Source organism: Oncorhynchus gorbuscha, linkage group LG13 (genome assembly GCF_021184085.1).
Source record: "Oncorhynchus gorbuscha isolate QuinsamMale2020 ecotype Even-year linkage group LG13, OgorEven_v1.0, whole genome shotgun sequence".
NCBI lineage: Eukaryota > Metazoa > Chordata > Actinopteri > Salmoniformes > Salmonidae > Oncorhynchus > Oncorhynchus gorbuscha.
Window position 1 is genome coordinate 24,290,463 of NC_060185.1, and position 21,610 is coordinate 24,312,072.

Genomic DNA, 21,610 nt, shown 5'->3' on the forward strand with positions numbered 1-21,610 from the left:
AAACATTCTATTGTTTGAGGATAGTGCACAACAGCAAAACACTTAGCACGGCAACTGGTTTGATACGTTCACCTCTGAAGGTAAATAATGTACTTACATTCAAGAATCTTTCTCTGATATGTCATTCTGAGGGTCCCAGAAATAAAATGTAGTGCAGTTTTGTTTGATAAAATCCATTTTTATATTCAAATGTAGGAACTGGGTTTTACAGTTTGACCCCACTGCTGTCTCTGGCTCCACACCCATCCTGCCCGGCCATCTAGATGTGTGAAGGTCAGTGTCTTTTCTGTAGGGAAGCTAATGATCCATCATGTATGACAATCCTAGGAGTGTGTATTTTTTTATTACCATAGCATTTTTGTATGTTCTCTCTAGTTATGTACTTGAAATTGTATCAATTGTCCAATTCGGCACATTTGGGCAAACTCGTGAAGGTCACCTGGCAGACTTGATACAAAATATTGTGTAGTGATGTAATTCTTAAATGGATCAGTCTGAAACTTTGCACACACTGCTGCCATCTTGTGGAAAACATCTAAATTACACTTAGAATCCTACATCACTGCCTCACCTTTCTCTTGCATTTCAGAAATGATGGAAAGAAAAATAGAAAATGTTTTTTTTGTAGTAATATCTTTCACCAGATCTAATGTGTTATTCCCCTACATTAATTTCACATTTCCACACACTTTAAAGTGTCCGTGCTTTAGGTCCTGAGCTATAGGCAGTTAGATTTGGGTTTGTCATTTTAGTTGGAAATTGAAAAAAAGTGTTTATGTTGATGGAGATAATCCTGGAACCCCTGTGGTTAGAGTGAATCAATCTCTTTTAAAGAGTGTTGGTTGCTTCCATAGCAACTCAAAAGGAGACATTCCTGTCTTTGAAAAGTTTCTTTAGGAACTCATTTAGGGCAGCGAGGCGGCTGAAATGTCCCGAATCCCTCCTATCCTAGGGCGCCAGAGAGGACTGTTATCTTCCCTGCACAAATAAGGGTATTCAAGAGAATGTTGTAGTCCGTCCGTTCCTCAGATTGCCGAAAGCGAATGTCGGTAATCCAAAGTGAGTGACAATGGTGGCAAAATTAGAGTAGTTGGCTAGAACTGTGGGCAGGAGGGAGTTGATGTCTTGGACACTGGTGCCTGGGTGACAGTGGACCTTGGTTGTCCCATAGCCCGCAGGCAGGCCAAAATCTCTCACCATCGAGCTGCTGCCCACGGCAATGCTGATTGTGTTAGAATCCAATGGGGAAGGAAGAGGGGGAACAGAATGGGCCTGCCTCAGGCAGGGGGGAGGAGGTGTGATTTGACTCATGCCAGCCTGACTCACCGCACATGTAGCAACGGATGGTGTCGGAATCCTCAGGGAGATGGAGGAGGGCCCAAGACCTTGTTTCTTTTGGTTAGCAACTGGCTGAGCTGTGGAGGGTGCCCCTGGATGGCTGCTGGCTGTTGGTGTACTCCCAGGATAAGAGCAGACTCACAGGGCCGGTATGTCCGCCTCCAGCGGGGCAAAGCAAAGTAGCTGGATCTGGTCTTCTAGGATATATGGAGGCCGACCAGACTGCCTCCCACTTGACCTCCTTCACCTTGCCAGTGTCCAATCACCCACTGGCCGCGGAGTTGGCCTTACAATCTGTCCAGTGGCTTGAAGCAGGTCAGTAGCGCCCGACTCATCGACCCCTTGGCTGTGTAGGAGGTATTCAGAACGGACATTCCGTGTGCCTGGGCTGCATCAAAGTACTCAGAAAGCACATCTTGTTTTTCCCACAGCTGAGCTTGCAGCTGGAGAATCTCTTCCCTAACCTGCTTGATGATGATACATTTGGAACAGACAAAGAATTTATGTTAATTTGTCAGTTCCACCTTACAGTTGAAGTCGGACGTTTACATACACGTTTAAAGCCAAATACATTTACACTCAGTTTTTCACAATTCATGACATTTAATCCTAGTAAAAATTCCCTGTACCAGGTCATTTAGGATCACCACTTTATTTTAAGAATGTGAAATGTCAGAATAATAGTAGAGTGATTTATTTCAGCTTTTATTTCTTTCATCACATTCCCAGTTGGTCAGAAGTTTACATACACTCAATTAGTAGTTGGTAGTATTTCCTTTAAATTGTTTAACTTGGGTCAAATGTTTCGGGTAGCCTTCCACAAGCTTCCCACAATACGTTGGGTGTATTTTGGCCCATTCCTCCTGACAGAGCTGGAGTAACTGGGTCAGGTTTGTACGCCTCCTTGCTCGCACAAGCTTTTTCAGTTCTGTCCACAAATTTTCTATGGGATTGAGGTCAGGGCTTTGTGATGGCCACTCCAATACCTTCACCTTGTTGTCCTTAAGCCATGTTGCCACAACTTTGGAAGTATGCTTGGGATCATTGTCCATTTGGAAGAACCATTTGTGACCAAGCTTTAACTTCCCGACTGATGTCTTGAGATGTTGCTTCAATATATCCACATAATTTTCCATCCTCATGATGCAATCTATTTTGTGAAGTGCACCAGTCCCTCCTGCAGCAAAGCACACCCTCAACATGATGCTGCCACCCTCGTGCTTCACGGTTGGGATGGTGTTCTTTGGCTTGCAAGCCTCCCTCTTTTTCCTCCAAACATAACAATGGTCATTATGGCCAAACAGTTCTATTTTTGTTTCATCAGACCAGAGGACATTTCTCCAAAAAGTACACTCTTTGTCCCTATGTGCAGTTGCAAACTGTAGTATGGCATTTTTATGGTGGTATTGGAGCAGTGGCTTCTTCCTTGCTGAGTGGCATTTCAAGTTATGTCGATATAGGACTAGTTTTACTGTGGATATAGATACTTTTGTACCTGTTTCCTCGAGCATCTTCACAAGGTCCTTTGCTGTTGTTCTGGGATTGATTTGCACTTTTCGCACCAAAGTACGTTCATCTCTAGGAGACAGAAGGTGTCTCCTTTCTGAGCTGTATGATGGCTGTGTGGTGCCATGGTGGTTATACTTGTGTACTATTGTTTGTACAGATGAACGTGGTACCTTAAGGCATTTGGAAATTGTTCCCAAGGATGAACCAGACTTGTGGAGGTCTACAATTTTCTTCTGAGGTCTTGGCTGATTTCTTTTGATTTTCCCATGATGTCAAGCATCTGTGCTATCTAACCTCCAAACGAGCTTCAATGCCATACAACACTCCTTCCGTGGCCTCCAACTGCTCTTAAACGCTAGTAAAACCAAATGCATGCTTTTCAACCTGCCTGCACCCGCATGCCCGACTAGCATCACCACCCTGGATGGTTCCGACCTTGAATATGTGGATATCCATAAGTACCTAGGTGTCTGGCTAGACTGCAAACTCTCCTTCCAGACTCATATCAAACATCTCCAATCGAAAATCAAATCAAGAGTCGGCTTTCTATTCCGCAACAAAGCCTCCTTCACTCACGCTGCCAAGCTTACCCTAGTAAAACTGACTATCCTACCGATCCTCGACTTCGGCGATGTCATCTACAAAATTGCTTCCAACACTCTACTCAGCAAACTGGATGCAGTTTATCACAGTGCCATCTGTTTTGTCACTAAAGCACCTTATACCACCCACCACTGCGACTTGTATGCTCTAGTCGGCTGGTCCTCGCTACATATTCGTCGCCAGACCCACTGGCTCCAGGTCATCTACAAGGCCATGCTAGGTAAAGCTCCGCCTTATCTCAGTTCACTGGTCACGATGGCAACACCCATCCGTAGCACGCGCTCCAGCAGGTGTATCTCACTGATCATCCCTAAAGCCAACACCTCATTCGGCCACAGGCTGCTGCCTGTGACTGGAACGAATTGCAAAAATCGCTGAAGTTGGAAACTTTTATCTCCCTCACCAACTTCAAACATCAGCTATCTGAGCATCTAACCGATCGCTGCAGCTGTACATAGTCTATTGGTAAATAGCCCACCCATTTTCACCTACCTCATCCCCACAGTTTTTATTTATTTACTTTTCTGCTCTTTTGCACACCAATATCTCTACCTGTACATGATCATCTGATCATTTATCACTCCAGTGTTAATCTGCAAAATTGTAATTATTCGCCTACCTCCTCATGCCTTTTGCACACATTGTATATAGACTCCCCTTTTTTTCTACTGTGTTATTGACTTGTTAATTGTTCACTCCATGTGTAACTCTGTGTTGTCTGTTCACACTGCTATGCTTTATCTTGGCCAGGTCGCAGTTGCAAATGAGAACTTGTTCTCAACTAGCCTACCTGGTTAAATAAAGGTGAAATAAAAAATAAAAAGCAAAGAGGCACTGAGTTTGAAGCTAGACCTTGAAATACATCCACAGCTTCACCTCCAATTTACTCAAATGATGTCAATTAGCCTATCAGAAGCTTCTAAAGCCATAACGTCATTTTCTGGGATTTTCCAAGTCAACTTAGTGTATGTAAACTTCTGACCAACTGGAATTGTGATACAGTGAATTACAAGTGAAATAATCTGTCTGTAAACAATTGTTAGAAAAATTACTTGTGTCATGCACAAAGTAGATGTCATAACCGACTTGCCAAAACTATAGTTTGTTAACAAGACATTTGTGGAGTGGTTGAAAAATGAGTTTTAATGACTCCAACCTAAGTGTATGTAAACTTCAGACTTTAACTGTATGTTCCTCCTCCTGTGTAGATATCATCTTGCACCTAGCGCATTTGAGCCCAGACGTAGACACAAATACCACTGGTGTTTTGACTCTAGCACTGCTAGCGTTATCTTGATCTGTTAGCATGATGGCTAACCATGAACTGTTTTTATTTTGTAGGAATCCGGTACACAACTTGTGGTCCCAGGCTAAAAACCTAACCCCATTGTGGAATCCTTAGCTATCAGAACTTTCTTCTTCTTATTATTATTTATGATTTTGTATTTTACACAGTTTTCTCCCCAATTTTGAGCTTGTCCCATCGCTGCAACTCCCAAAAGGGCTCGGAAGGTGAAGGTTGAGTGTCATCTGAAACATAAAACCTATTTAATGAAAACTAATTCATAAAATGTGTGTAGACAGTACATTGATCTGTTGCGTGATCGTTTTTTTCAAAATATTTTTCTTGAGCCTCCAGTTCTGATTGCAGACCACATGTACCCAGACCCTTAGAGCTGTATAGCGGGCACACTTGCCACTAGAAGGGAAAGTCCTATATGGGCAGAAGCGATAGATGCAAAGATCAGAGGTGTGCCCTTTATGCATTCCTATGGACAGCAGCTGTCATGACATTTTTCCAAACAGCCTTTCTCCGCTTGCTTGAGAACTAAATGAAGAAACAAGTCAAGATCGGCTCGTGGAAACACACACCTGGTAGAGATATGATTCTGAAACTAATACACTCGTTGTTTGACAAAGTAACTGTAACAATATTTCCCAATTTGAAAAAGTAATGTGTTACTTTATTACATTACTCATAAAATTAATCTGATTACGTAACATGTTACGTAATCAGATTACTTTTAGAACACAGCTTCTGGCCCAGTATGCCACTGTTTGTTTCTTTTATCACAAAATTGATTATGATGGCAGTGCAGTGATTATGGTTCGTGAGGGCCATGATGATGATGGTTAGTGAGGGCCATGATGATGATGGTTAGTGAGGGCCATGATGATGATGATGATGGTTAGTGAGGGCCTTGATGATTATGGTTCGTGAGGGCCATGATGATGATGGTTAGTGAGGGCCATGATGATGATGGTTAGTGAGGGCCATGATGATGATGGTTAGTGAGGGCCATGATGATGATAGTTAGTGAGGGCCATGATGGTGATGGTTAGTGAGGGCCATGATGGTGATGGTTAGTGAAGGCCATGATGATGATGGTTAGTGAGGGCCATGATGATGATGGTTAGTGAGGGCCATGATGATGATGGTTAGTGAGGGCCATGATGATGATGGTTAGTGAGGGCCATGATGATGATGGTTAGTGAGGGCCATGATGATGATGGTTAGTGAGGGCCATGATGATGATGGTTAGTGAGGGCCATGATGATGATGGTTAGTGAGGGCCATGATGATGATGGTTAGTGAGGGCCATGATGACGATGGTTAGTGAGGGCCATGATGGTGATGGTTAGTGAGGGCCATGATGATGATGGTTAGTGAGGACCATGATGATGATGGTTAGTGATTGCCATGATGATGATGGTTATGATGGTTAGTGAGGGCCATGATGATGAGGGCAATAATGATGTTGGGGAGGACGAAAGGATGAAGATGATGTTAATCATGATGATAATGAGAACAATGATGATGTTTATCACATGTCCCTTCCCCTTACAGTAACTAAAACCTCTCACCAGAGGTGACCCATTAAAACAACAGTCAACTCTGACTGTAGAAGGCCAGATGGTGCCATTCATGATGACAATGAGGAATAATTACCATAAGTGGGAAAGTGTGAGTGTGTGTAAGTGATAGAATGTGAGGAGAGAAAGAAAGGTGGAGAGAGAATGTTAGGAGTGAGAGAAAAGCAGAGTGAAAGTTGGAGAAAAGGAAGATATGATAGAGCGAGTGATGAGAAAATAATGGAATGATAGTGGTGAGAAAGAGAGTGATGGAGAGACAGGGTAATAATGAATGGTGACACACAGAGGAGCAGTAGGCTGTGATTGCTGCTTCATTTCCTGGCTTTTTTTATATATATATATATTGTTTAACCAGGCAAGTCAGTTAAGAACACATTCTTATTTTCAATGACGGCCTGGGAACAGTGGGTTAACTGCCTGTTCAGGGGCAGAACGACAGATCGTGAGGGCCATCATCATGCCCTCACTAACAATCATCATCATGGCTCTCACGATCTGTCAGCTCAGGGGTTTGAACTCGCAACCTTCTGGTTACTAGTCCAACTCTCTAACCACTAGGCTACGCTGCCGCCCCGCTTACCAAAGGGCAGAAAAACCTGCTGCTTTCTTTCAATCCCTCTCTTCCTCCCCTCTTTTTTTCAACCTTTACTGTTCATCTGCCCTTCTCTTTATCATTCTTCATCTCTCATTCAATTTATCTCCCTTAGTCCCCTTCTGTGTTCCCCCTCTTTTCTGACTTTATTTTTCCTCGCACAAGCCCTCCCTCTCTCTTTCCCTCTCTTTCTCAAACTCCCCCTCTCTACCTGACCCCCTCTCCTAGGTCTTTCCCTCTCTTTCTCAAACTCCCCTCTCTACCTGACCCCCTCTCCCAGGTCTTTCCCTCTCTTTCTCAAACTACCCCTCTCTACCTGACCCCCTCTCCCAGGTCGTTCCCTCTCTTTCTCAAACTACCCCTCTCTACCTGACCCCCTCTCCCAGGTCTTTCCGCTCTCTTTCCCTCTCTTTCTCAAACTACCCCTCTCTACCTGACCCCCTCTCCTAGGTCTTTCCCTCTCTTTCTCAAACTCCCCTCTCTCCCTGACCCCCTCTCCCAGGTCTTTCCGCTCTCTTTCCCTCTCTTTCTCAAACTCCCCTCTCTCCCTGACCCCCTCTCCTAGGTCTTTCCCTCTCTTTCTCAAACTACCCCTCTCTCCCCCCTCTCCCAGACCCCATCTCTTTCTCAAACTCCCCTCTCTCCCTGACCCCCTCTCCCAGGTCTTTTTGCTCTCTTTCTCAAATTCCCCTCTCTCCCTGACCCCCTCTCCTAGGTCTTTTTGCTCTCTTTCTCAAATTCCCCCTCTCTCCCCGACCCCCTCTCCCAGGTCTTTCCTTCTCTTTCTCAAACTACCCCTCTCTCCCTGACCCCCTCTCCTAGGTCTTTCCGCTCTCTTTCCATCTCTTTCTCAAATTCCCCTCTCTCCCTGACCCCCCCTCTCCCAGGTCTTTTTGCTCTCTTTCTCAAATTCCCCCTCTCTCCCTGACCCCCTCTCCCAGGTCTTTTTGCTCTCTTTCTCAAATTCCCCCCTCTCCCTGACCCCCTCTCCTAGGTCTTTCCGCTCTCTTTCCTCTCTTTCTCAAACTCCCCCTCTCTCCCTGACCCCCTCTCCTAGGTCTTTCCCTCTCTTTCTCAAACTCCCCCTTTCCCTGACCCCCTCTCCTAGGTCTTTCCCTCTCTTTCTCAAACTCCCCTCTCTCTACCTGACCCCCTCTCCTAGGTCTTTCCCTCCCTCTCTTTCTCAAACTCCCCCTCTCTCCCTGACCCCCTCTCCTAGGTCTTTCCCTCTCTTTCTCAAACTCCCCCTCTCTCCCTGACCCCCTGACTCCCCTCTGTCCCTGACCCCCTCTCCTAGGTCTTTCAGCTCTCTTTCTCAAACTCCCCTCTCTCACTGACCCCCTCTCCTAGGTCTTTTTGCTCTCTTTCTCAAATTCCCCTCTCTCCCTGACCCCCTCTCCCAGGTCTTTCCGCTCTCTTTCCCTCTCTTTCTCAAACTCCCCCTCTCTCCCTGACCCCCTCTCCTAGGTCTTTCCCTCTCTTTCTCAAACTCCCCTCTCTCCCTGACCCCCTCTCCTAGGTCTTTCCCTCTCTTTCTCAAACTCCCCCTCTCTCCCTGACCCCCTCACCTAGGTCTTTCCCTCTCTTTCCCTCTCTTTCTCAAACTCCCCTCTCTCCCTGACCCCCTCTCCTAGGTCTTTCCCTCTCTTTCTCAAACTCCCCTCTCTCCCCTGACCCCCTCTCCTAGGTCTTTCCCTCTCTTTCCCTCTCTTTCCCAAACTCCCCTCTGTCCCTGACCCCCTCTCCTAGGTCTTTCCCTCTCTTTCTCAAACTACCCCTCTCTCCCTGACCCCCTCTCCCAGGTCTTTCCCTCTCTTTCCCTCTCTTTCCCAAACTCCCCCTCTCCCCTGACCCCCTCTCCTAGGTCTTTCCCTCTCTTTCTCAAACTACCCCTCTCTCCCTGACCCCCTCTCTTCTTTCCCTCTCTTTCTCAAACTCCCCTCTCTCCCTGACCCCTCCTAGGTCTTTCCCTCTCTTTCTCAAACTCCCCTCTCTCCCTGACCCCCTCTCCTAGGTCTTTCCCTCTCTTTCCCTCTCTTTCCCAAACTCCCCCTCTGTCCCTGACCCCCTCTCCTAGGTCTTTCCCTCTCTTTCTCAAACTCCCCCTCTCTCCTGACCCCCTCTCTCAGGTCTTTCCGCTCTCTTTCCATCTCTTTCTCAAACTCCCCCTCTCTCCCTGACCCCCTCTCCTAGGTCTTTCCGCTCTCTTTCCATCTCTTTCTCAAACTCCCCTCTCTCCTGACCCCCTCTCCCAGGTCTTTTTGCTCTCTTTCTCAAATTCCCCCTCTCTCCCTGACCCCCTCTCCCAGGTCTTTCAGCTCTCTTTCTCAAACTCCCCCTCTCTCACTGACCCCCTCTCCTAGGTCTTTTTGCTCTCTTTCTCAAATTCCCCCTCTCTCCCTGACCCCCTCTCCCAGGTCTTTCCGCTCTCTTTCCCTCTCTTTCTCAAACTCCCCCTCTCTCCCTGACCCCCTCTCCTAGGTCTTTCCCTCTCTTTCTCAAACTCCCCCTCTCTCCCTGACCCCCTCTCCTAGGTCTTTCCCTCTCTTTCTCAAACTCCCCCTCTCTCCCTGACCCCCTCTCCTAGGTCTTTCCCTCTCTTTCTCAAACTCCCCCTCTCTCCCTGACCCCCTCTCCCAGGTCTTTCTGCTCTCTTTCCCTCTCTTTCTCAAACTCCCCTCTCTCCCTGACCCCCTCTCCTAGGTCTTTCCCTCTCTTTCTCAAACTCCCCTCTCTCCCTGACCCCCTCTCCCAAAACTCCCCTCTCTCCCTGACCCCCTCTCCCAGGTCTTTCCGCTCTCTTTCCATCTCTTTCTCAAATTCCCCCTCTCTCCCTGACCCCCTCTCCCAGGTCTTTTTGCTCTCTTTCTCAAATTCCCCCTCTCTCCTGACCCCCTCTCCCAGGTCTTTCAGCTCTCTTTCTCAAACTCCCCCTCTCTCCCTGACCCCCTCTCCTAGGTCTTTTTGCTCTCTTTCTCAAATTCCCCCTCTCTCCCTGACCCCCCTCTCCCAGGTCTTTCCCCTCTCTTTCTCAAACTCCCCCTCTCTCCCTGACCCCCTCTCCTAGGTCTTTCCCTCTCTTTCTCAAACTACCCCCCTCTCCCAGGTCTTTCCGCTTCTTCAAACTCCCCCTCTCTCCCTGACCCCCTCTCCCAGGTCTTTCCCTCTCTTTCCCTCTCTTTCTCAAACTCCCCCTCTCTCCCTGACCCCCTCTCCTAGGTCTTTCCATCTCTTTCTCAAACTCCCCCTCTCTCCCTGACCCCTCTCCTAGGTCTTTCCCTCTCTTTCTCAAACTCCCCTCTCTCCCTGACCCCCTCTCCTAGGTCTTTCCCTCTCTTTCCCTCTCTTTCTCAAACTCCACCTCTCTCCCTGACCCCCTCTCCCAGGTCTTTCCCCTCTCTTTCTCAAACTCCCCTCTCTCCCTGACCCCCTCTCCCAGGTCTTTCCGCTCTCTTTCCCTCTCTTTCTCAAACTCCCCCTCTCCCTGACCCCCTCTCCCAGGTCTTTCCGCTCTCTTTCTCAAACTCCCCCTCTCCCTGACCCCCTCTCCTAGGTCTTTCCCTCTCTTTCTCAAACTCCCCCTCTCCCAGGTCTTTCCGCTCTCAAACTCCCCCTCTCTCCCTGACCCCCTCTCCCAGGTCTTTCCCTCTCTTTCTCAAACTCCCCCTCTCTCCCTGACCCCTCTCCCCTCTAGGTCTTTTTCCCTCTCTTCCCTCTTTTCTCAAACTCCCCCTCTCCCTGACCCCCTCTCCCAGGTCTTTCCCTTTCCCTCTTTCTCAAACTCCCTCTCCCTGACCCCCTCTCCTAGGTCTTTCCCTCTCTTTCTCAAACTCCCCTCTCTCCTGACCCCCTCTCCTAGGTCTCCCTCTTTCCTCAAACTCCCCTCTTCCCTGACCCTCTCTTCTTTCCCTCTCTTTCTCAAACTCCACCTCTCTCCCTGACCCCCCCTCTCCCAGAAACCCCCTCTCTCCCTGACCCCCTCTCCCAGGTCTTTCCCCTCTCTTTCTCAAACTCCCCCTCTCTCCCTGACCCCCTCTCCCAGGTCTTTTTGCTCTCTTTCTCAAACTCCCCCTCTCTCCCTGACCCCCTCTCCCAGGTCTTTCAGCTCTCTTTCTCAAACTCCCCCTCTCTCCCTGACCCCCTCTCCTAGGTCTTTTTGCTCTCTTTCTCACCCCCTCTCCCCTGACCCCCTCTCCCAGGTCTTTCCGCTCTCTTTCCCTCTCTTTCTCAAACTCCCCCTCTCTCCCTGACCCCCTCTCCTAGGTCTTTCCCTCTCTTTCTCAAACTCCCCCTCTCTCCCTGACCCCCTCTCCTAGGTCTTTCCCTCTCTTTCTCAAACTCCCCCTCTCTCCCTGACCCCCTCTCCTAGGTCTTTCCCTCTCTTTCCCTCTCTTTCTCAAACTCCCCTCTCTCCCTGACCCCCTCTCCCAGGTCTTTCCCTCTCTTTCTCAAACTCCCCCTCTCCCTGACCCCCTCTCCTAGGTCTTTCCCTCTCTTTCCCTCTCTTTCTCAAACTCCCCTCTCTCCCTGACCCCCTCTCCCAGGTCTTTCCGTCTTTTCCCTCTCTTTCTCAAACTCCCCTCTCTCCCTCCTAGACCCCCTCTCTCCTACCCCTCTCCCAGGTCTTTCCGCTCTCTTCCCTCTCTTTCTCAAACTCCCCTCTCTCCCTGACCCCCTCTCCTAGGTCTTTCCCTCTCTTTCTCAAACTCCCCTCTCTCCCTGACCCCCTCTCCTAGGTCTTTCCCTCTCTTTCTCAAACTCCCCTCTCTCCCTGACCCTCTCCTAGGTCTTTCCCTCTCTTTCTCAAACTCCACCTCTCTCCTGACCCCCTCTCCCAGGTCTTTCCCCTCTCTTTCTCAAACTCCCCTCTCTCCCTGACCCCCTCTCCCAGGTCTTTCCCTCTCTTTCCCTCTCTTTCTCAAACTCCCCCTCTCTCCCTGACCCCCTCTCCCCTGAGGTCTTTCCCTCTCTTTCCCTCTCTTTCTCAAACTCCCCCTCTCTCCCTGACCCCCTCTCCCAGGTCTTTCCCTTCTTTCCCTCTCTTTCTCAAACTCCCCTCTCTCCCTGACCCCCCCTCTCCCAGGTCTTTCCCTCTCTTTCTCAAATTCCCCCTCTCCCTGACCCCCTCTCCCAGGTCTTTCCGCTCTCTTTCCCTCTCTTTCTCAAACTCCCCTCTCTCCCTGACCCCCTCTCCCAGGTCTTTCCCCTCTCTTTCTCAAACTCCCCCTCTCTCCCTGACCCCCCTCTCCCAGGTCTTTCCCTCTCTTTCTCAAACTCCCCCTCTCTCCCTGACCCCCTCTCCCAGGTCTTTCCCTCTCTTTCCCTCTCTTTCTCAAACTCCCCTCTCTCCCTGACCCCCTCTCCTACTTTCCCTCTCTTTCTCAAACTCCCCCTCTCTCCCTGACCCCCTCTCCTAGGTCTTTCCCTCTCTTTCCAAACTCTCTTTCCCTCAAACTCCCCTCTCTCCCTGACCCCCTCTCCCAGGTCTTTCCCTCTCTTTCTCAAACTCCCCCTCTCTCCCTGACCCCCTCTCCCAGGTCTTTCCGCTCTCTTTCCCTCTCTTTCTCAAACTCCCCTCTCTCCCTGACCCCCTCTCCTAGGTCTTTCCCTCTCTTTCTCAAACTCCCCTCTCTCCCTGACCCCCTCTCCTAGGTCTTTCCCTCTCTTTCCCTCTCTTTCTCAAACTCCCCCTCTCTCCCTGACCCCCTCTCCCAGGTCTTTCCGCTCTCTTTCCCTCTCTTTCTCAAACTCCCCTCTCTCCCTGACCCCCTCTCCTAGGTCTTTCCCTCTCTTTCCCTCTCTTTCTCAAACTCCCCTCTCTCCCTGACCCCCTCTCCCCTGGTCTTTCCCTCTCTCCCCCTCTCTTTTCTCAAACTCCCCTCTCTCCCTGACCCCCCCTCTCCTAGGTCTTTCCCCTCTCTTTCTCAAACTCCCCCTCTCCCCTGACCCCCTCCCCAGGTCTTTCCGCTCTCTTTCCCTCTCTTTCTCAAACTCCCCCTCTCTCCCTGACCCCCTCTCCCAGGTCTTTCCCTCTCTTTCTCTCTTTCCCCTCAAACTCCCCCTCTCCCTGACCCCCTCTCCCAGGTCTTTCCGCTCTCTTTCTTTCAAACTCCCCCTCTCTCCTGACCCCCTCTCCCAGGTCTTTTTGCTCTCTTTCTCAAACTCCCCCCCCCTCTCCCCTCTTTCTCTCCCTGACCCCCTCTCCCAGGTCTTTCCCTCTCTTTCCCTCTCTTTCTCAAACTCCCCTCTCTCCCTGACCCCCTCTCCCAGGTCTTTCCCTCTCTTTCTCAAACTCCCCCTCTCTCCCTGACCCCCCTCTCCCAGGTCTTTCCCTCTCTTTCCCTCTCTTTCTCAAACTCCCCTCTCTCCCTGACCCCCTCTCCCAGGTCTTTCCCTCCCTCTCTTTCTCAAACTCCCCCTCTCTCCCTGACCCCCTCTCCCAGGTCTTTCCCTCTCTTTCCCTCTCTTTCTCAAACCCCCTCTCTCCCTGACCCCCCTCTCCCCTGACCCCCTCTCCTAGGTCTTTCAGCTCTCTTTCTCAAACTCCCCCTCTCTCCTGACCCCCTCTTTCCCTCTTTTTGCTCTCTTTCTCAAATTCCCCCTCTCTCCCTGACCCCCTCTCCCAGGTCTTTCCGCTCTCTTTCCCTTTTTCTCAAACTCCCCTCTCTCCCCCCCTGACCCCCCTCTCCCCCTGAGGTCTTTCCCTCTCTTTCTCAAACTCCCCTCTCTCCCTGACCCCCTCTCCCAGGTCTTTCCCTCTCTTTCTCAAACTCCCCCTCTCTCCCTGACCCCCTCTCCTAGGTCTTTCCCTCTCTTTCCCTCTCTTTCTCAAACTCCACCTCTCTCCTGACCCCCTCTCCCAGGTCTTTCCCTCTCTTTCTCAAACTCCCCCTCTCTCCCTGACCCCCTCTCCTAGGTCTTTCCCTCTCTTTCCCAAAACTCCCCTCTCTCCCCCCTGACTCCCCTCTCCTGAGGTCTTTCCCTCTCTCTTTCTCAAACTCCCCTCTCTCCTGACCCCCTCTCCCAGGTCTTTTTGCTCTCTTTCTCAAACTCCCCCTCTCCCTGACCCCCTCTCCCAGGTCTTTCCGCTCTCTTTCCCTCTCTTTCTCAAACTCCCCCTCTCTCCCTGACCCCCTCTCCTAGGTCTTTCCCTCTCTTTCTCAAACTCCCCCTCTCTCCCTGACCCCCTCTCCTCTTTCCCTCTCTTTCTCAAACTCCCCTCTCTCCCTGACCCCCTCTCCTAGGTCTTTCCCTCTCTTTCTCCAAACTTTCCCCTCTCTCCCTGACCCCCTCTCCTAGGTCTTTCCCTCTCTTTCTCAAACTCCCCCTCTCTCCTGACCCCCTCTCCTAGGTCTTTTTGCTCTCTTTCTCAAACTCCCCTCTCTCCCTGACCCCCTCTCCCAGGTCTTTCCCTCTCTTTCCCTCTCTTTCTCAAACTCCCCCTCTCCCTGACCCCCTCTCCCAGGTCTTTCCCTCTCTTTCTCAAACTCCCCCTCTCTCCCCCCCTCTCCTAGGTCTTTCCATCTCTTTCTCAAACTCCCCTCTCTCCCTGACCCCCTCTCCTAGGTCTTTCCGCTCTCTTTCCATCAAACTCCCCTCTCTCCCTGACCCCCTCTCCCAGACCCCTCTCTCCCCCCTAGGTCTTTCCCTCTCTTTCTCAAACTCCTCTCTGGCCCCCTCTCCCACCTCTCCCCCTGACCCCCTCTCCTAGGTCTTTCCCCTCTCCCTCTCTTTCTCAAACTCCCCCAAACTCCCCTCTCCCTGACCCCCTCTCCTAGGTCTTTCCCTCTCTTTCTCAAACTCCCCCTCTCTCCCTGACCCCCTCTCCTAGGTCTTTCCCTCTCTTTCCCTCTCTTTCTCAAACTCCCCCTCTCTCCCCCTCTCCTAGGTCTTTCCCTCTCTTTCTCAAACTCCCCTCTCCCTGACCCCCTCTCCTAGGTCTTTCCCTCTCTTTCCCTCTTTTCCCAAACTCCCCCTCTGTCCCTGACCCCCTCTCCTAGGTCTTTCCCTCTCTTTCTCAAACTCCCCTCTCTCCCTGACCCCCTCTCCCAGGTCTTTCCCTCTCTTTCCCTCTCTTTCTCAAACTCCCCCTCTGTCCCTGACCCCCCTCTCCCAGGTCTTTCCCTCTCTTTCTCAAACTCCCCTCTCTCCCTGACCCCCTCTCCTAGGTCTTTCCATCTCTTTCTCAAACTCCCCTCTCTCCCTGACCCCCTCTCCTAGGTCTTTCCGCTCTCTTTCCATCTCTTTCTCAAATTCCCCCTCTCTCCCTGACCCCCCTCTCCCAGGTCTTTTTGCTCTCTTTCTCAAATTCCCCTCTCTCCCTGACCCCCTCTCCCAGGTCTTTCCCTCTCTTTCTCAAACTCCCCCTCTCCCACTGACCCCCTCTCCTAGGTCTTTTTCTTTCTCTTTCTCAAACTTCCCCTCTCTCCCCTGACCCCCTCTCCCTAGGTCTTTCCCTCTCTTTCCCTCTCTTTCCCAAACTCCCCCTCTGTCCCTGACCCCCTCTCCTAGGTCTTTCCCTCTCTTTCTCAAACTCCCCCTCTCTCCCTGACCCCCTCTCCTAGGTCTTTCCCTCTCTTTCCCTCTCTTTCTCAAACTCCACCTCTCTCCCTGACCCCCTCTCCTAGGTCTTTCCCTCTCTTTCTCAAACTCCCCTCTCTCCCTGACCCCCTCTCCTAGGTCTTTGCCTCTCTTTTCCCTCTCTTTCCAAACTCCCCTCTGTCCCTGACCCCCTCTCCTAGGTCTTTCCTCTCTTTCTCAAACTCCCCTCTCTCACCCTGACCCCCTCTCCTAGGTCTTTCCCTCTCTTTCTCAAACTCCCCCTCTCTCCCTGACCCCCTCTCCCAGGTCTTTCCGCTCTCTTTCCCTCTCTTTCTCAAACTCCCCCTCTCTCCCTGACCCCCTCTCCTAGGTCTTTCCCTCTCTTTCTCAAACTCCCCCTCTCTCCCTGACCCCCTCTCCTCGGTCTTTCCCTCTCTTTCTCAAACTCCCCTCTCTCCCTGACCCCCTCTCCTAGGTCTTTCCCTCTCTTTCCCTCTCTTTCTCAAACTCCCCCTCTCTCCCTGACCCCCTCTCCTAGGTCTTTCCCTCTCTTTCTCAAACTCCCCCTCTCTCCCTGACCCCCTCTCCTAGGTCTTTCCCTCTTTCCCTCTTTCTCTTTCCCAAACTCCCCCTCTGTCCCTGACCCCCTCTCCTAGGTCTTTCCCTCTCTTTCTCAAACTCCCCTCTCTCCCTGACCCCCTCTCCCAGGTCTTTCCCTCTCTTTCCCTCTTTCCCAAACTCCCCCTCTGTCCCTGACCCCCTCTCCTAGGTCTTTCCCTCTCTTTCTCAAACTCCCCCTCTCTCCCCTGACCCCCTCTCCTAGGTCTTTCCCTCTCTTTCTCAAACTCCCCTCTCTCCCTGACCCCCTCTCCTAGGTCTTTCCCTCTCTTTCTCAAACTCCACCTCTCTCCCTGACCCCCTCTCCTAGGTCTTTCCCTCTCTTTCTCAAACTCCCCTCTCTCCCTCTCTTTCTCAAACTCCCCTCCCCCTCTCTAGGTCTTTCCCTCTCTTTCCCTCTCTTTCCCAAACTCCCCTCTCTCCCTGACCCCCTCTCCTAGGTCTTTCCATCTCTTTCTCAAACTCCCCTCTCTCCCTGACCCCCTCTCCCAGGTCTTTCCGCTCTCTTTCCATCTCTTTCTCAAACTCCCCCTCTCTCCCTGACCCCCTCTCCCAGGTCTTTTTGCTCTCTTTCTCAAATTCCCCCTCTCTCCCTGACCCCCTCTCCCAGGTCTTTCCTCTCTTTCTCAAACTCCCCTCTCTCACTGACCCCCTCTCCCAGGTCTTTTTGCTCTCTTTCTCAAATTCCCCCTCTCCCTGACCCCCTCTCCTAGGTCTTTCCCTCTCTTTCCCTCTCTTTCCCAAACTCCCCCTCTGTCCCTGACCCCCTCTCCCAGGTCTTTCCCCTCTCTTTCTCAAACTCCCCTCTCTCCCTGACCCCCTCTCCCAGGTCTTTCCCTCTCTTTCTCAAACTCCCCTCTCTCCCTGACCCCCTCTCCTATGTCTTTCCGCTCTCTTTCCCAAACTACCCCTCTCCACCTGACCCCACTCTCCTTCCAACCCCCCCCCCCACTCCCCCCGTCTAACTCTCAACCTTTACATTTCCGGTCCCTCCCTCTATTCATCCCTCTCTCTCATGGTGCAGACTCAGCTCTTCCACTCTGCAGTTCACTGCAGCTACACAACACACTTTTCACACTGTTTCAACCATTCTGCTGACACACACTTCATCACAATGATTTTGTAACACATTTATAATGTGCATAAATATATACTGTAGGCATTTCGCATTATGTAGACACTCAATTATGCACATACATATTAATGCCAATAGTTGTATAGATACGTGTAATACATATAAAATAGATTATGAGAGCACAGGTTTACACAGAAATAGAATAAATAGAACGGGCTTGGAACCTCTAACCCTGGCAATTTGACTGGTAAACTCATGGGTACACTCGTAATGGCTGCCTGGTATCGTGAAGCAATCATTTCCATGGTAGAATGTTCTCTAAAATGATGTTAACTGATGTGGCTCATGCAATACTCTGACTCGATATTCACGTCATAAGAAGGAATTCCCATTGACCACGGCCACAAATAGGTGAAAACAAACATTCTTTCCCATTGACCCCCATTGTAAAAGAGTCAACTTCGTCGTAGATTGTTTGTTAAAATAAATAACAAAACATGCCTTAAAGTTGCTGTGTTGTACGTTTTGTAATGTCATTTGATTTGATTCAACAAATCACAGCACAGATTGATGGGTACACTTCCTGCTTTTACTTCCTGCTTTGCTGCTATGGGTACACTTGCAATGGCCGCCAATCCACCCGTTAAGTCATCATTGATTTAAATGGGATACCCAATCTATTCATTCTTATTTCTATGGGCTTACAGTGAATTCGGAAAGTATTCAGACCCCTTCCCCTTTTCCACATTTTGTTATGTTACAGCTTTATTCTAAAAATGATTAAATACAAATTGTTCCTCATTAATCTACACACAATACCCAATAATGACAAAGTGAAAACAGGTTTTTAGTATGTTTGCAAATGTATAAAAAAATGTAAAACAGAAATACCTTATTTTATACTGTAAGTACTCAGACATTTTGCTATGAGACTTGAAATTAAGCTCAAGTGCATCCTGTTTCCATTGATCATCCTTGAGATGTTTCTACAACTTGATTGGAGTCCAGAAGTTTGGAACCACCAAGACTCTTTCAAGAGCTGGCCGCCCGGCCAAACTGAACAATCAGGGGAGAAGGGCCTTGATCAGGGATGTGACCAAGAACCCTGGTGGTCATTCTGACAGAGCTCCAGAGTTACTCTGTGGAGATGGGAGAACCTTCCAGATGGACAACCATCTCTGCAGCATTCCACCAATCAGGCCTTTATGGTAGAGTGGCCAGACAGAAGCCACTCCTCAGTAAAAGGTACATGACAGCCCGCTTGGAGTTGGCCAAAGGCCACCTAAAGACTCTCAGACCATGAGCAACAAGATTGTCTGTTCTCATGAAATCAAGATTGAACTCTTTGGCCTGAATGGCAAGCGTCACGTCTGGAGGAAACCTGGTACCATCCCTACGGTAAAGCATGGTGGTGGCAGCATCATGCTGTGGTGATGTTTTTCAGTGGCAGGGACTGTGAGACAAGTCAGCAGAGGGAAATATGAACGGAGCAAAGTACAGTGAGATCCTTGATGAAAACCTGCTCCAGAGCGCACAGGACCTCAGACTGGAGCAAAGGTTCACCTTCCAACAGGACAACGACTCTAAGCACACAGCCAAGATAACGCAGGAGTGGCTTTTGGACAAGTCTCTAAATGTCCTTGAGTGGCGCAGCCAGAGCCCGTACTTGAATCCGATCGAACATCTCTGGAGAGACCTGAAAATAGCTGTGCAGAGATGCTCCCCATCCAACCTGACAGAGCTTGAGGATCTGCAGAGAAGAATGTGAGGAACGCCCCAAATACAGGTGTGCCAAGCTTGTAGCGTCATACCCAAGAAGACTTAAGGCTGTAATCGCTGCAAAAGGTGCTTCAACAAAGTACTGAGTAAAGGGTCTGAATACTTATGTAAATGTGATAGTTTTATTTTCTACATTTGCAGAAATGTCTGAACTTGTTTTTGCTTTGTCATTATGGGGTATTGTGTGTAGATTGGCTAACTATTTAATCCATTTTAGAATAAGGCTGTAACGTAACAAAATTTGGAAAGTCAACAGGTCTGAAACTTTTCGAATGCACTGTACACCCATTAAAACACCCACCTCTGGTCTGTAACAGTTGCCTCAGGACCAAATAGAGGAGCAGCGCACGCACACCCACACACACACACAGCAGGCAGTCAGGGCCTGTTAATTAAGGCATTAATAAGAGTGTGTGTATGTGTATAGTGAGTGATCATGGATCATTCCAGTGTTCTTAAAGCAGGGTGAACTGGCCTGTATATTGATCACTCTGTCACACTGCAGTTCTCACTGCTTAATCAAAGACATCCGTCTCTCTCCAGACCAGACCAATGCTACATTTATTTCTCTTTATTAGTCTAGAACAATAACCCTGGGCAGAAAAGAGCTGTCGTTTTCCCCTCACACAAGTACACACACCATTGATTAATGCATGACTTCAGGCAGCGTAGCTAGTGTTTGTGTGTGTGTGTAGAGAGAAAGAAGGATAGTAGTAATTTTCCATCTTCACCAGAACAAAGTTACTCCCCCTTGAGAAACACACTACTCTATAAGCTGTATGTAGCTGGGTGATGAGGTGATGGGTTATAGCTAAGGTTGCAAATCTACCAGTCATTTATTTACCAAAGTTATTGGAATCTATGGTAACTTTTGTAATTTATACTTCAATAACTTCATTTTTAGTATACATATTGTATATCTGGGTCCATATTATCCTTGAGTTTCTAGTGGATAGACCATATGGTTAAAGAGAAAATAGACAAATTAATGAAAAAAAAGCATCTATAGTGAATAACAATATAAACGTAACATGTAAAGTCTGGTCCCATGTTTCATGAGCTGAAATAAAAGATCCCAGAAAAGTTCCATTCGTACAAAAAGCTTCTCTCAAATTTGGTTCATTTTTCCTTCGCCAAGATAATCCAACCACCTGGCAGGTGTGGCATACCAAGAAGATGATTCAACAGAATGATCATTACACAGGTGCAACTTGTGTTGGGGACAATAAAAGGCCACTCTAAAATGTGCAGTATTGTCACACAACACAATTCCACAGATGTCTCAAGTTTTGAGGGAGTGTGCAATTGACATGCTGACTGCAGGAATGTCCACCAGAGCTGTAGCCAGAGAATTTAATGTTATTTTCTCTACCATAAGCCACCTCCAACATCATTTTAGAGAATTTGGCAGTACGTCCAACCGACCTCACAACCGCAGACCACTTGTAACCATGCCAGCCCAGAACCTCCACATCCTTCTTCCTCACCTGCGGGATCGTCTGAGGCCAGTCACCCGAACAGCTGATGAAACTGAGGAGTATTTATGTCTGTAATAAAGCCCTTTTGTGGGGAAAACAAATTCAGATTGGCTGGGCCTGGCTGCCTTGCCAGGGTGGGCCTGGGAGGGCATTGTCCCACCCACTCGAGTGCCAGGCCTACCCATGGCTGCGCCCCTGACCAGTCTTGTGAAATCCATAGAATAGGGATTAATGAATTTATTTCAATTGATGGATTTCCTTTTATGAACTGTGTAACTCAGTAAAATCATTGAAATTATTGCATGTTGCGTTTATATTTTTGTTCAGTATAATTAACAATGGCATTATTATCAATTAACACTGCAACTTTTCCAACTATTGTCTTTTTTCACAACATGTCGTTTGGCCCCCAAAATTACAAAAGACATAGTAAAATAAATAAAAGTATTTAAAATGTGTATAAATGACTTTGACATTTTAGTCCTTTTAGAAATTATGCAGATCTTTAGATGTTGTACACATGAAATTGTCATTCCGAACTTTATCTGCAACGTTATATTCCATTTTGTTGCAACTTGAGCGATACCTCTGTCCATTCCACAGGTAACTACCAAAATAAAGGAAACATTTGAGTAAATGAGGGATACAAAGTATATTGAAAGCAGATGCTTCCACACAGGAACTTCCAGACACTTGTAGACTATGCCAAGGCATGTTCTGGCGACTCGTGTTGGCCCAACGCCCTATTAAGACACCAAGTGTCCTTTATTATGGTAGTGACCTGTAGCAGCAGTTTACACAGAACAGAACAGCTGGATAAAGGAAACGGATCGAGTCGCACAAAATAGAAAATATCTTTGCAGATCAAATTAAGAATGGCACAATTTCACGTGTAACACATCTAAAGACCTGCATCACTACAGTGAGAGCATTTCTGTTTCTAAAATGATGTAGTCAGGTGTTTTTGGAGCATTTGTTCCTGTTTTCTCATAGCCCCAGCACAATGCGGATGAGGAAATTAAAATCTCCGCTTGCAGTAAGTTTCTCAAAAACAAGTGAAATCACAAAAAAGTTTCTAGACCCTTCTATAATATTCTATTTACAGAAAGATGTTAGATTTAAGGTAAGGGTTAAGCTTAGGGTTAAGTAAAGTTATGATTTAGGGCACTGTAGGGGCGTCCCAAGAATCCCGGATAGCACTTA

General features: G+C 48.7%; 1 protein-coding gene across 3 annotated transcripts in view; it reads right to left on the reverse strand.

The window, feature by feature from the left end:
• Window positions 1–21,610, reverse strand: part of LOC123992603 (chloride channel protein 2-like) — a 151,504-nt gene that overhangs the window by 94,039 nt on the left and 35,855 nt on the right. The gene's annotated exons all lie outside the window — the stretch shown is intronic.